This window comes from Pristiophorus japonicus, unplaced genomic scaffold (assembly GCF_044704955.1).
Source record: "Pristiophorus japonicus isolate sPriJap1 unplaced genomic scaffold, sPriJap1.hap1 HAP1_SCAFFOLD_375, whole genome shotgun sequence".
NCBI classification, from domain to species: domain Eukaryota; kingdom Metazoa; phylum Chordata; class Chondrichthyes; family Pristiophoridae; genus Pristiophorus; species Pristiophorus japonicus.
Genome location: NW_027253599.1, coordinates 157,574 through 170,653, shown reverse-complemented (window position 1 = coordinate 170,653; position 13,080 = coordinate 157,574). Strand labels below are relative to the sequence as shown.

The 13,080-nt window shown below is 46.0% G+C and overlaps 1 long non-coding RNA gene across 1 annotated transcript; it reads left to right on the top strand.

Moving 5' to 3' along the window:
* Nucleotides 1–231: 231 nt before the first annotated feature.
* LOC139250452 (uncharacterized) lies at nucleotides 232–9,816 on the top strand. Its single transcript, XR_011591305.1, has 3 exons — nucleotides 232–333; nucleotides 3,358–3,514; nucleotides 8,641–9,816. It is a non-coding gene; the product is annotated as an uncharacterized lncRNA (long non-coding RNA).
* The last annotated feature ends 3,264 nt before the right edge of the window (nucleotides 9,817–13,080 follow it).

The following is a 13,080-nucleotide window of genomic DNA, read 5'->3' as shown; positions in this document are numbered from 1 at the left end:
AAATGGTGCTTACAAACATTGTTACTGTAAATACAGGATAGAAACACAGAACAGACAATTCTAGATTCTATACAACATTCTGTCCCGCTCACACGGCCCGGGTGATTGACGGCGGCTTTAGGCCAATAGAAAAAGTGGGGGCGGGCTGGAGGATCCCAACGGGCGGTTGGTCCTCCAACCAATCGGACTGCATGAGGGGCGGGCTGAGCCCGGATCTCCCGCACTGAGCATGCGCGGGCTGCGGCGGCGACAGTTGGTGGAGCCCGGATGATGTGGGACACGAGACGGTGGGTTGTCGGCGCGGGGCAGGAATTGGAGCCGCGAGTGGGGCTGGTGAGCTTCATAAACCCCTGGTGTAGGGTCCAGGGCCCAATAACAGGCCAGAGGCTGAGCCTGGGTTTGTCCCGCCTGCCCGCGGGGACAGGGCCTCAGGCTCCCAGGGACACCCACACAATGTGTTGTGGAAGGAAGAAAAATGGGAGGCTTTCTAAACCAAATGGTCCAATTTAAAGGTGACCACAAATCTGTGAGGGGCAGGGTCAGCTGATCAATCTGTTACAGTATTAATAGCAGTATAGATACAACAACAAGCTCATTATGGTCAACCTTTATCAGTCACTAGTTACACCTCAGATATTGAGGGTTGGGCTCCATTCTGGGCTCCACACTTTGAAAAGTTCATTAATAATAACTTTCAAAACGATGAATGCTTCAAAGGGAAAATGTTCCAGTGTTTTGGGGTAGGTGCAGGGAGTGGCTCTTTCAGTGAGTCGGACAGGCTTGATGGACCGATTGGTCTTCTGTGCTGTATGGTTCCCTGAAATGGTGACAGTCTGGGAGCATCTGTCTCAGAAGATGAAATGGAGAGTGGTCAGGGAGAGCCCATCACCAAAACAGGGAGATATTACAGATAGATAGGGAGAATCAGAGTGTATAAAGAGGTGACGAGAGCATAGGCACCCAAACAGAGTCAGCACCTTCAGAGGAGGAGAGGGAGGGGAACCAGTGAGTGGGGAACTGAACCCAGCCAGAATCAGTGCTTTCAGGGAAGGGAAAAAAACTGGAAGCAGAGGAAAAGAAGTTGGAGATGGTGCGATGGGTTTGGATTTCTGAACAGGGAGGAGGGAGAGTGTGTGGGATTGTTATTTACAGCTTTGGAGAACACGAGAGTCAGACCAAACATCGTTAAGATCTGACAGGGAAACTCGATTCATCAGGACCTCAATATACACTGTCTCATCAAACACTGTTTTGTGGATGAGAGGTTAAACCGAGGTCCCGTCTGCTCTCAGGTTGACGTAAAATATCCCATGGCACTATTTCGAAGAAGAGCAGGGGGGTTATCCCAGTGTCCTGGCCAATTTTCCACATGGCAGACTAGTCACGAAAGTAAAAGCCCATGGGATCCAGGGCAAAGTGGCAAGTTGGATCCAAAATTGGTTCAGAAGCTGGAAGCATATTGTAATGGTTGATGGGTGTTTTTGTGACTGGAAGGCTGGTACAGCACGGGTTAGATACAGAGTACAGTTCCCTCTACACTGTCCCATCACACACTCCCAGGGCAGGTACAGCATGGGTTAGATAGAGAGTAAAGCTCCCTCTACACTATCCCATCAAACACTCGCAGGGTAGGTGCGGCACTGATGCTGAATGAAGCTCCCCAGAAGCCCTGCCCCTCTGGCCCCCGGATAGGTTGGAGGACGCGCCGAACTCTTGGTCCTCCAGGCACCGCCCACTCACCCCCATTGGTCAGAACCTCCTGTCAAGCAGGCGCTGTGCGGATCACATGGCTGCAGTCAAACTGAATCGGCTCGCGGTCGGTGTGGGCTGCTCAGGACTCTCGTAAAGATTTTCCAGCTCGGCCCTGATCACAATCGGATGTTGAGCAAACATCACTTTCCCCACGCCCCCCCGGAGAGCTTCCAACGTATGGAGAAATTAGGGCAGGTGACCAAAAGCTTCATAAAAGAGGTAGGTTTTAAGTAGCATCTTAAAGAAGGAAAGAGAGGTAAGAGGCACAGAGGTTTTGGCAGTGAGTTCCAGAGCTTGGGGCCTCAGCAACAGAAGACATGGCCACCAATGGTTGAGTGATTATAATCAGGGATGCTCAAGAGGGCAGAATTAGAGGAGCGCAGACATCTCTGGGGGTTGTTGGGCTGGAGGTGATGACAGAGATAGGGAGGGGTGAGGCCATGGAGGGATTTGTAAATAAGGATGAGAATCTTGAAATCGATGCGTTGCTTAATCGGGAGCCAATGTAGGTCAGCGAGTACAGGGGTATTGGGTGAGCGAGACTTGGTGCGAGTTAGGACATGGGCTGCTGAGTTTTGGATGAACTCAAGATTACGTCGGATAGAATGTGGGAGGCCAGCCAGGAGTGTGTTGGAATAGTCAAGTCTAGAGGTAACCGAGGAATGGATGAGGGTTTCAGCAGAGGGTGAGCTGAGGCCAGGAAGGAGACTGCCGATGTTACGGAGGTGGAAATAGGCGATATTGGTTATGTGGTCAGGGCATTCTGGGTAAGGTCATCCGCTATTTTCATAGAATGAAACAGCGCAGAAGGGAGGCCATTCGGCCCATCGTGCCCGTGCTGGCTCTATGGTGGAGCTATCCAGTTAGTTCCGCTCCCCTGCTCTTTCCCCATAATGCTCAAATATTGTCCCTTTAGTATTTATCCAATTCACTTTTGAAAGTTACTGCTTCCACCACCCGATCAGGCAGTGCATTCCAGATTGCAACAACTCGCTGCTTATAAAATGTTTCCTCATGTTGTCTCTGCTTCTTTTGCCAATCACCTGAACTCTGTGTCCTCTGGTTACCGATCCTTCTGCCACTGGAAAGTGTTTCTCCTTGTTTAGTATATTAAAAATGTTCATGATTTTGAACACACTATCAAATCTCCTCTTAACCTTTTCTGCTCCAAGGAGAATAACTGCAGCTTCTCCAGTATCTCCACAAAACTGAAGTTCCTCATCCTTCGTACCATTCTCGTAAATCTCTTCTGCACCCTTCTGAAAGTGTGGTGCCCAGAATTGAACACAGTGTGCCAGCTTAGGCCTAATCAGTGTTTTATAAAGGTTTAGCATAACTAAACATCAAATGCTGATATTTGTGTGATGGGGTTTAGACGGGCGAGGTTTACCCAGTCAGTTGGATGTGAGCTGAAACATGTGCACTTGGAGCGGAGAGCCAGGGACACACTGTGTAACCGGGCACAGACACAGACACAGAAACAGACACTTGTTTCCCACTTGGCCCAAAAGGAATATATTAAATGCAATAATTAATTTGATTTACTTTCAATAGTTTAGTTTATAAATTTAATCATGCTTCTCTCATTTTATTTCTTCATCTGAGCCCCTCAACTTCATCTGGCAGCGTAATGTTGGCGAGTGGTGATTGATTGCCCTGGGAACCAACAGGAAGAGAGCTCAGAGGCCGGAGGGCCCAGGGAGCAGCGTGTTCTGCAACCAATCGCGGTGCTTGAGGGGTTGATCCTGAGTCGGCCTGTCAGGTGAGTCAGTGAACTCCTGTTAAACAATTTATCTTTTAAGTTAAATTGAGATTTGTTTTGTTAACCAAACAGTTCAACATTGGTCAGTATTTTGTTTTCCCAGAGTTCCTATTATGAGTTTCAGACACTTCAGTGCCAAGTGGACCAGGTGTTGAAAAGATCATTCAATTCCCTCTTTCCATATTGCTGTTAGTTGAAGGTACAGAGATTGATTTCCCCTCATTATGCATCATTGGTAGTTAAACAAAAATCCTTCCTGTTAGTAATGAATCTCATTCTGCACTGGGTGAGACGGCTGGTGGTTTCAGCCTTTAAGTGAAGAAATTCCTCATCTCTGTCTATAATGGCCTACCCCTTATCTTGAGCCCCTTAGTTCTAGACATTCCATCCAGGGGCATCAACCTCTCAGCATCTACCCTGTCAATGCCCTTCAGAATCTGGTATGTTTCAATGAGATCACCTCTCATGCTTCTAAACTCCAGAGAGTATAGGCCCATTCTACACAATCTCACATCATCAGACAGCCCCCTCATCCCAGGAATCAATCCAGTGAACCTTTGTTGTACTGCCTCCAAGGCAAGTATATTCTTCCTTGGATAAGGAGACCCAAACTGTGCACAGTACTCCAGGTGTGGTCTCACCAAGGTCCTGTACAATTGTAGCAAGAGTACCTTACTCTGATACTACATCCCCTTATTACTTGCTGTACCTGCATGCTAGCTTTCTGTGTTTCTTGCACGAGGACAACCAAATCTCGCTCAACACCAACATTTAAAAGTTTCTCACCATTTAAAAGATAATCTTTTTCTATTCTTCCTACCAAAGTCAATAACCTCACATTTCCCTGCATTATACTCCATCTGCCACCTTACTGCCCACTCACATAGTCTATCTCTTTGCACTCTTGTGTTGTGCTCACTGTCTCACCGAGCTTTGTATCGTCAGCAAATATTGCACTCGGTCCCTTCATCTAGGTCATTATTATAGATTGTAAATACCTGAGGCCCCAGCACTGATCCTTGCGGCACCCCACTAGTTACAGCATGCCCCTCACACACTCTGATTGGTTGGAGGACCAACCGCCCACTCGGTCCTCCAGCCCCACCCCGCTCTTCCTATTGGTGGGGAGCTGCCGTCAATCACCCGGGCCATGTAAGTTGAGCATGCGCAGGCGGCGGTGGCAGATTCTGACGCAGGAGGTGAGCGAGCTCCAGGGAGCGGGTTAAAGAAACTCTGGGGGCAAAAACACCGAGTGCAGCCCCGGGCCCAGATATAAAGGGCGGGGGGGGGGATACAAACCGGGGAACATTCTCCCCACACTGGGGGGGGGGGGGGGGGATATAAACCGGGGAACATTTTTTCCACACCAGCTCCACTTCCCTGCTCGCTCCCCATAATTCTTTACTCCCTTATTCCTCAAAAATCTGTCTATCCCCACCTTAAATATATTCAATGACCCAGCCTCCACAGCTCTCTGGAGCAGAGTATTCCATAGATTTACAACACTGAAAGAAGAAATTTCTCCTCATCACAGATCTAAATGGGCGGTCCCTTATTCTAAGACTACGTTCCTTAGTTTTAGTTTCCCCTATGAGTGGAAATATCCTCTCTGCATCCACCTTATCGAGCCCCCTCATTATCTTATATGTTTCAATAAGATCACTTCTCATTCTTCTGAACTCCAATGTGTATAGGCTCAACCTGTCTTCATAAGACAACCCCCTCATATCTGGAATCAATCGAGTGAACCTTCTCTGACAGCCTCCAATGCAAGTATATCACTCCTTAAATAAGGAGACCAAAACTACACAGTACTCTAGGTGTGGCCTCACCAATAGTTGTAGCAGGACTTCTCTGCTTTTATACTCTATCCCCTTTGCAATAAAGGCCAACATTCCATTTACCTTCCTGATTACCTGCTGTATCTGCATACTAACTTTTTGTGTTTCATGCACAAGGACCCCCAGGTGTCTCTGTACTGCAGCACTTTGCAATTTTTCTCCATTTAAATTATAATTTGCTTTTCTATTATTTCTGCCAAACTGAATAATCTCACATTTTCCCACATTATACTCCATCTGCCAAATTTTTGCCCACTCACTTAGACTGTCTATATCCCTTTGCAGATTTTTTGTGTCCGCCTAAATTTGCTTTCCCACCACCTTTGTATCATCGGCAAACTTGGCGACATTACACTCAGTCCCTTCATCGAAGTCATTAATATAAATTGTAAATAGTTGAGGAGCCAGCACTAATCCCTGCAGCACTATTTTCTTACTAATAATCATTTCCTTTCATTCCTCTAGAACCCTTGGTTCCCTTGCATTTCTGGGATGTTATTTGTGCCCTCTTCCGTGAAGACAGACCCGAAGTATTTATTTAATTGTTCTGCCATTTCCTTGTTTCCCCATTACAAATTCTCCCATTTCTGTCCATAAAGGACCTACATTTATCTTCACTAATCTTTTTCTTTTTACGTACTTGTAGAAACTTTTGCAGTCGTTTTTTATGTTCCTTGCAACTTTACTCTCATACTCTCTTTTTCCTCTCTTAATCAATCTCTTGGTCCTTTTTTGCTGAATTCTAAATTGCTCCCAATCCTCAGGCTTGCTAATTTTTCTGGCAACTTTGTGTAACTCCTCTTTGGATCTAATACTATCCTTCATTTCTTTTTTTGCCATGGTTGGGCCACTTTTCCTTTTGTGTTTTTACGGCAGAATGGAATGTATCTAACTGTTGCAACTCATGCATTCGTTCCTTAAATATTAGCCATTGTATATCCACCGTCGTGCCTTTTAATGAATCTTCCCAAACTATCATAACCAATTCATTCCTCATACCTTCGTAGTTTCCTTTGTTTAGATTTAGGACCTTAGTTTTGCATTGGACTACTTCACTTTCCATCTTAAGAAAGAATTCAATCATGTTATGGTCACTCTTCCCGAAAGGACCCCGCACAACAAGACTGTTAATTAACCCCTTCTCGTTACACAATACCCAATCTAGGATAGCCTGGTCCCGAGAAGGCTCCTCAATATACTGCTCTAAAAAACCATCTCGTACACACTCCTGGAATTTATCTGCCACAGTATTATTACTAATTTGGTTTGGCCAGTCTATATGTAGATTAAAGTCACCTACGATTACTGTAGTACCCTTGCTACATGCATCTCGAATTTCCTGTTTGATGCCATCCCCTACACTACCACTACTGTTTGGAGGCCTATAGACAACTCCCACCAATGTTTTCTGCCCCTTGGTGCTCCTTAGCTCCACCCAGACTGATTCGACATCTTGATTTTTCTAAACAATATCCTTTCTCACTATTGCTCTGATTTCATCCTTTACGAACAATGCATACAGAATAAAGATTGCTCTGCATTTTCCCAAACACTCCCAGGAAAAGAACAGTTCTGGTTAGATATAGAGTAAAGCTCCCTCTACACTGTCCCATCAAACTCTCGCAGGTCAGGTACAGCACGGGTTAGGTACAGTATAAAGCTCGCTCTCCACTGCCAATCAAACTCTCCCAGGTCAGGTATAGCACAGGTTAGGTATAGTGTAGCGCTCCCTCTACACTGCCCATCAAACTCTCCCAGGGCAGGTACAGCATGGGTTAGGTGCAGAGTAAAGCTTCCTCTACTATTCCTTCAAAAACTTCCAGGGGCAGGTCTCTCTACTCAATCCCATTAAACAATCCAAGGGTAGGTACAGCAAGGCTTAGATACAGAATAACTCTCCCTCGAAACTGACCCATTAAAGACTCCTATGGCAGGGACAGCACATTATCACATTGCTGCTTGTGGAGGAGGGAGGAGCAGGAAGCAGCGCGAGCCATTCCAAGAGGGTGACTGGGTGATGTCACCAGAACCCAGGTCGCTGATTGGAGCATGGACAGGTTCATCGGCAGGATCCAGGTACAGCAGCAGAGGAGGGGCGAGAGATCATAGAGCGACATGATCAGGGCCCAGGAGAGGCGTGAGTTCGGGATCCAGAAGAGGCGAGGGTCCAGGGGCAGCACGGGCCAGCCCACACTGCGATCAATGGATAATATGAGTCTGTATGTAAACTAGGTCTGTGCAGCAGAGCTGGTCTCCAGTAGTCTTGGTTAACACTTGCCACTGGACCAAGACCTTGCTCTGTCAAGGCTGGTGTGCAACAGCCACCCATGTTAAAAGAATCCACCCTTCAATATGTAGTTTGCGAACTGGAATATCAGGTCCCTCATTGAAGCACCTGTGAACTCATCCCTCTTTGGTGTGGAGGCGGGTCATCCTCAATATGAGGGACTGCTGAATACTATACTAATACTATACTACCGCTCTCACTCTGACTTCTCCGTCCTCAGCCTCCTACACTGTACCAATGAAACTCAATGCAAGCTCGAGGAACAGCAGCTCATCTTTTGTTTAGGCACTTTACAGCCTTCTGGACTCAACATCGAGCTCAACAATTTCAGACCATAATCTCTGCCCACATTTTTGTTTCATTTCCTCGCACAGTTTTTTTCACAAAAACTCCCCCGCCCCATTTTTATTTTTATTTTGTTTCTCTCTGTGTTCCATGGCAGCTGGTAATTATTCTGCCAGTCATGCCCTCCCTAGACTCATTTTTTGTTTCCTAACTTGTGCTATTGCCATCTCAATTCGGTCCATCATCCCCTTTATCTCTCAAATCTCTCCGGCCTCCCACACTATCACAGACCTTCTCTTTTGTTCTTTCCACCCCGCCCCCTCCCCATTTCAGGGCCCCAGCACTTCCTTAAGAATCTGATACATTTCGAACTATTGCCTGTTCTGATGAAGGGTCATCGACCTGAAACATTAATTCTGTTTCTCTCTCCACAGAGGCTGCCAAACCCACTGAGATTTCCAGCATTTTCTATTTTTGATTTTGTATTAGTGTAGAATGCACGCAGCCAGAGTGGTGAAAACTGGGAGTGGAGGATGAATTGTCTTGAGGCGTGCGATGTGTTTGGATATCAGCACAGGGAGGAGGGAGAGTGTGTGGGGTGGGGATTTACGGCTTTGGAGGAACAAGAGAGTGGATGTTCCATAGAAACTAGAATTGTAGTTCTGAATTTATGTCCTGTACTTAGTGATAAGTTCTGTAATCTCCTTTTACAGGGCATTAGAAGGGGAAGATTTGGAGACAGGAAACTCAAAGAAAATATCACATCAATTCGATTCTTCAGGACCCGATTATCATCTGCCTTTGAATGTGGAAGGAAAAATATTTGTCTGTTCTGTCGCTGGGAACAGGTTTCAAACATTAGTGAGACTGGAAAAGTACCGAGACAGACACACACCTGAATGAGAGTGTTCCAGTGCACTGACTGTGGAAGAGCTTCAACCAGTTACAAGGCCTGAAAAAACATCACTCCATTCACAGCGGGGAGAAACTGTAAACGTGTTGTGTGTGTGGACCACGCTTCAACTGATCGTCCAACCTGGAGAGACACAAGGACACCCGCACCATGGAGAAATCATGGAAATGTGGAGACTGTGGAAAGGAATTCAATTCCCCATCTGAGCTGGGAATGCATCGATGCAGTCACACCAGGGAAAGGCCGTTCAGTTGCTCTCAGTGTGAGAAGGAATTAATTCGGTCATCCCACCTACTGACACACCAGCGAGGTCACAAGTGACTGCAGGGGTTAGATTCTGCTGTTTTTGCTGATAACCCCTACAACTGGGCTGGTGTTTAATATTTTGATGTTTCAAAATAACATAATATGTCGATATTTGATATCGGGTAGGAGGAGACTACTTGATGTCCTGTTACTGACTCTTCAACTTTGGGCCTTTTCTACTTTCTAACTCAAGATTAGGTCAGCTCTCAAACCTTCGGTTACTCTCAGGGACAAGTCCCAGCTCCTCCTACCTTCCAGAGTGCCTCTCCTAGCCTTGGGTGCCAGGGATGGTATTGGTAACATGCCCAGGATCACTAAACACAAAACCCAGTCTGTTAATCACTTTAAGGACATAAGAAATAGGAGCAGGAGTAGACCATTTGATCCCTGCTCCACCACTTAATAAGATCATGGCTAATCTGATCTTGGACTCCGCTCCACTTCCCTGCCTGCTCCCCATAACCCTTTACTCCCCTATCGCTCAAAAATCTGACTATCTCCGCCTTAAATATATTCAATGACCCAGCCTCCACAGCAGAGATTTCCACAGATTTATGACTCGGTGAGAGAAGAAATTCCTCCTCATCTCAGTTCTCAATTCTTAAACTATGCCCCCTAGTTCTCGATTCCCCCACCATTGGAAACATCCTCTCTGCATCTGCCTTGTCGAGCCCCCTCAGTACCTTTATATGATTCAATAAGATCACCTCTCATTCTTCTAAACTGCAATGAGTACAGGCCCAACCTGCTCAACCTTTCTTCATAAGATATTCGCTTCATTTCATGAATCAATCGAGTGAATCTTCTCTGAACTGCCTCCAATGAAAGTATATCCTTTCTTACATACGGAGACCAAAACTGTACGTAGTACTCTAGGTGTGGCCTCACCAATACCCTGTACAGTTCTGGTAGAACATCTCTGCTTTTATACTCTATCCCCTTGCAATAAAGGCCAACATTCTATTTGCCTTCCTGATTACTTGCTATACCTGCATGCTAACCATTTGTTTCATTCACAAGGACCCCCAGGTCCCTCTGTGCTGCAGCATTTTGTAATGTCTCTGCAGTTAAATTATAATTTGCTTTTTTATTTGTCCTGCCAAAGTGGATAACCTCACATTTTCCCACATTATACTCCATCTGCCAAATGTTTGCCCACTCACTTAGCCTGTCTATATCCCTTTGCAGATTTTTTGTGTTCTCCTCACAACTTGCTTTCCCATCCATCTTTGTATTATCAGCAAACTTGGCTACATTACACTTGGTCCCTTCATCCAAGTCATTAATATAGATTGTAAATAGTTGAGGCCCCAGTACCGATCCCTGTTAACGTCTGCCAACCTGAAAATGACCCATTTATCCCCACTCTCTGTTTTCTGTTAGCTAGTCAATCCTCTATCCATGCTAATATATTATCCCCAACGCCATGAGATTTTATCTTGTGCAGTAACCTCTTATATGCATCTTATCGAATGCCTTCTGGAAATCCGAATACACCGCATCCACTTTTTCCCCCTTATCCATCTGCGCATTAGATCCTCAAAGAATTCCAGCAAATTTGTCAAACAACCAACTTTGCTTGACTGTATTATGCTTTTCCAAATGTCATTTCAGTTACTGGACTTAGCGTATGCCCCACAGCATCTCTCTCACCTTCGATGTGTGAATGGATATTCACGCCTGCAAACCTGGTTTCAATTTAAATTTGAATCCACTCAGCAAAATGTATTTTTAAAAATATGTAGAAGTAAACCAATCACATCAAATAATTGGCAAAGGTTTAGAGTGAACAAGATGAACAAGTAAACACATCACGACCCAATAATCCATCTCTATATTTACAGGAGAAAGTCTGTTATCGATCTCCTCGAATGGACACAATACAGAAAGATCCCAACTCCTAAGGACATCTAGAATCTTTCAAATCCTGACTGGTACAATCTGTCGTTTTCCTTTCAACTGAAGATGAGGGGGCTGGAGAGTAGGGGTAAGAGAGGAGTTGTGGTGAGGGGTTGGGGTGAAGGGGGTGAGGAGCTGCTTTTAAAGCTCTTCTCACAGTCAGATCATGTAAATGGTCTCCTATTGGTGTGAACAACTTGGTGTGCAGTGAGATTGCATGACTGCATGAAACCCTTCCCACACATACAGCAGGTAAATGGTCTCTTCCCAGTGTGGATACGCTGATGAGCCAGAAGGTTGGATAAAATAGTGAATCCCTTCCCACACACGGAGCAGGTGAATGGCCTCTCCCCAGTGTGACTGCGTCGATGAGTTTCCAGCAGAGACGGGGAACGGAATCCCTTTCCACAGTCCCCACATTTCAAAGGTTTCTCCGTGATGCGGGTGTCCTTATGTCTCTCCAGGTTGGACGATCAGTTGAAGCCTCGTCCACACACACAACACGTTTACAGTTTCTCCCCGCTGTGAATGGTGTGATATTTTTTCAGGCTGTGTAACTGGTTAAAGCTCTTTCCATAGGTAGTGCACTGGAACACTCTCACTCGGGTGTGTGTGTCTTGGTGCTTTTCCAGTCACACTGATGTTTGAAATCTTTTCCCACAGGCAGAACAGAGAAACATTTCTCCTTCCACATTCAAAGGCCAGTCATATTCATCTTGCCGTGGATCGAGTGACTGTCAGATCATGGTGATATTTGGTTTGCGTTTCCCATCTGTAAATCCTCCCCTTTTAATCCCCTGTAAAAGGAGTTTACAAAAATAATCACTAAGGACAGGATAGAAATTCAGAACAGTCAATTCTAGTTTCTGTGGTACACACATTCCTCTCTGGTTTCCCCACAGCTGTAAATCCCTGTCACACACACTATCCCTACTTCCCGTGCTGAAATCCAACCCCATTACATCATCTCCAAAAAAATTTCCTTGCTGAAGGTGCTGACTCTGGCTGGGTTCAGTTCTACACTTACTGATTTCCCCCTCCCTCTCCTCCCCTCCCCTGAAGGTGCTGACTCTGGCTGGGTTCAGTTCTACACTCACTGGTTCCCCTCCCCTGAAGGTGCTGACTCTGGCTGGGTTCAGTGCCATACTCACTGGTTCCTCCTCCCTGTTCTCCCCAGAAGGTGCTGACTCTGTCTGAGTTCAGTTCGACACTCACTGGTTCCCCTCCCTCTCCTTCCCTGAAGGAGCTGACTCTGGCTGGGTTCAGTTCTACACTCACTGGTTTCCCCTCCCTCTCCTTCCCTGAAGGTGCTGACTCTGGCTGACTTCTAGTTAGGCCACAGCTGGAGTGCTGCGTGCAGTTCTGGTCACCACATTACAGGAAAGATATGATTGCAGCAGAGAGGGTATAAAGATTTACGAGGACGTTGCCTGGACTGGAGAATTTTACCTCTGAGGACAGATTGGATAGGCCGGGGTTGTTTTCTTTTGAACAGAGGAGGCAGAGGGGAGACCTCATTGAGGTGTATAAAATTATGAGGGGCCTAGATAGTGTGGACAGGAAGGACCTATTTCCCTTTCGTAGAGGGGTCAATAACTTGGGGGCATAGATTTCAATTAATTGGTCAAAGGTGTAGGTGGGATTTGAGGAGAAGTTTTTTCATCCAGAGGATGGTGTGAGTCTGGAACTCACTGCCTGAAAGGGTGGTCGAGGCAGAAACCGTCATAGCATTTAAAAGTACCTGGATATGCACTTGAGAGGCCAAGATAAAGTGGATAGGAAGGACCTATTTGCCTTAGCAGAATGGTTAATAACTCATGGGGTATAGAATTAAAGTACTTGGAAGAAGGATTAGATGGGAGACCTAATTGAGGTGTATAAAATTATGAGGGCCTGGATTGAGTGGATAGCAAGGACCTGTGTCCCTTAGCAGAGGGGTGAGCTGTGGTTCAGTGGGTAGCACTCTCATCTTTGAGTCAGAAGGTTGTGGGTTCAAGTCCTACTCCAGGAACTTGAGCACAAAAACTGTAGACTG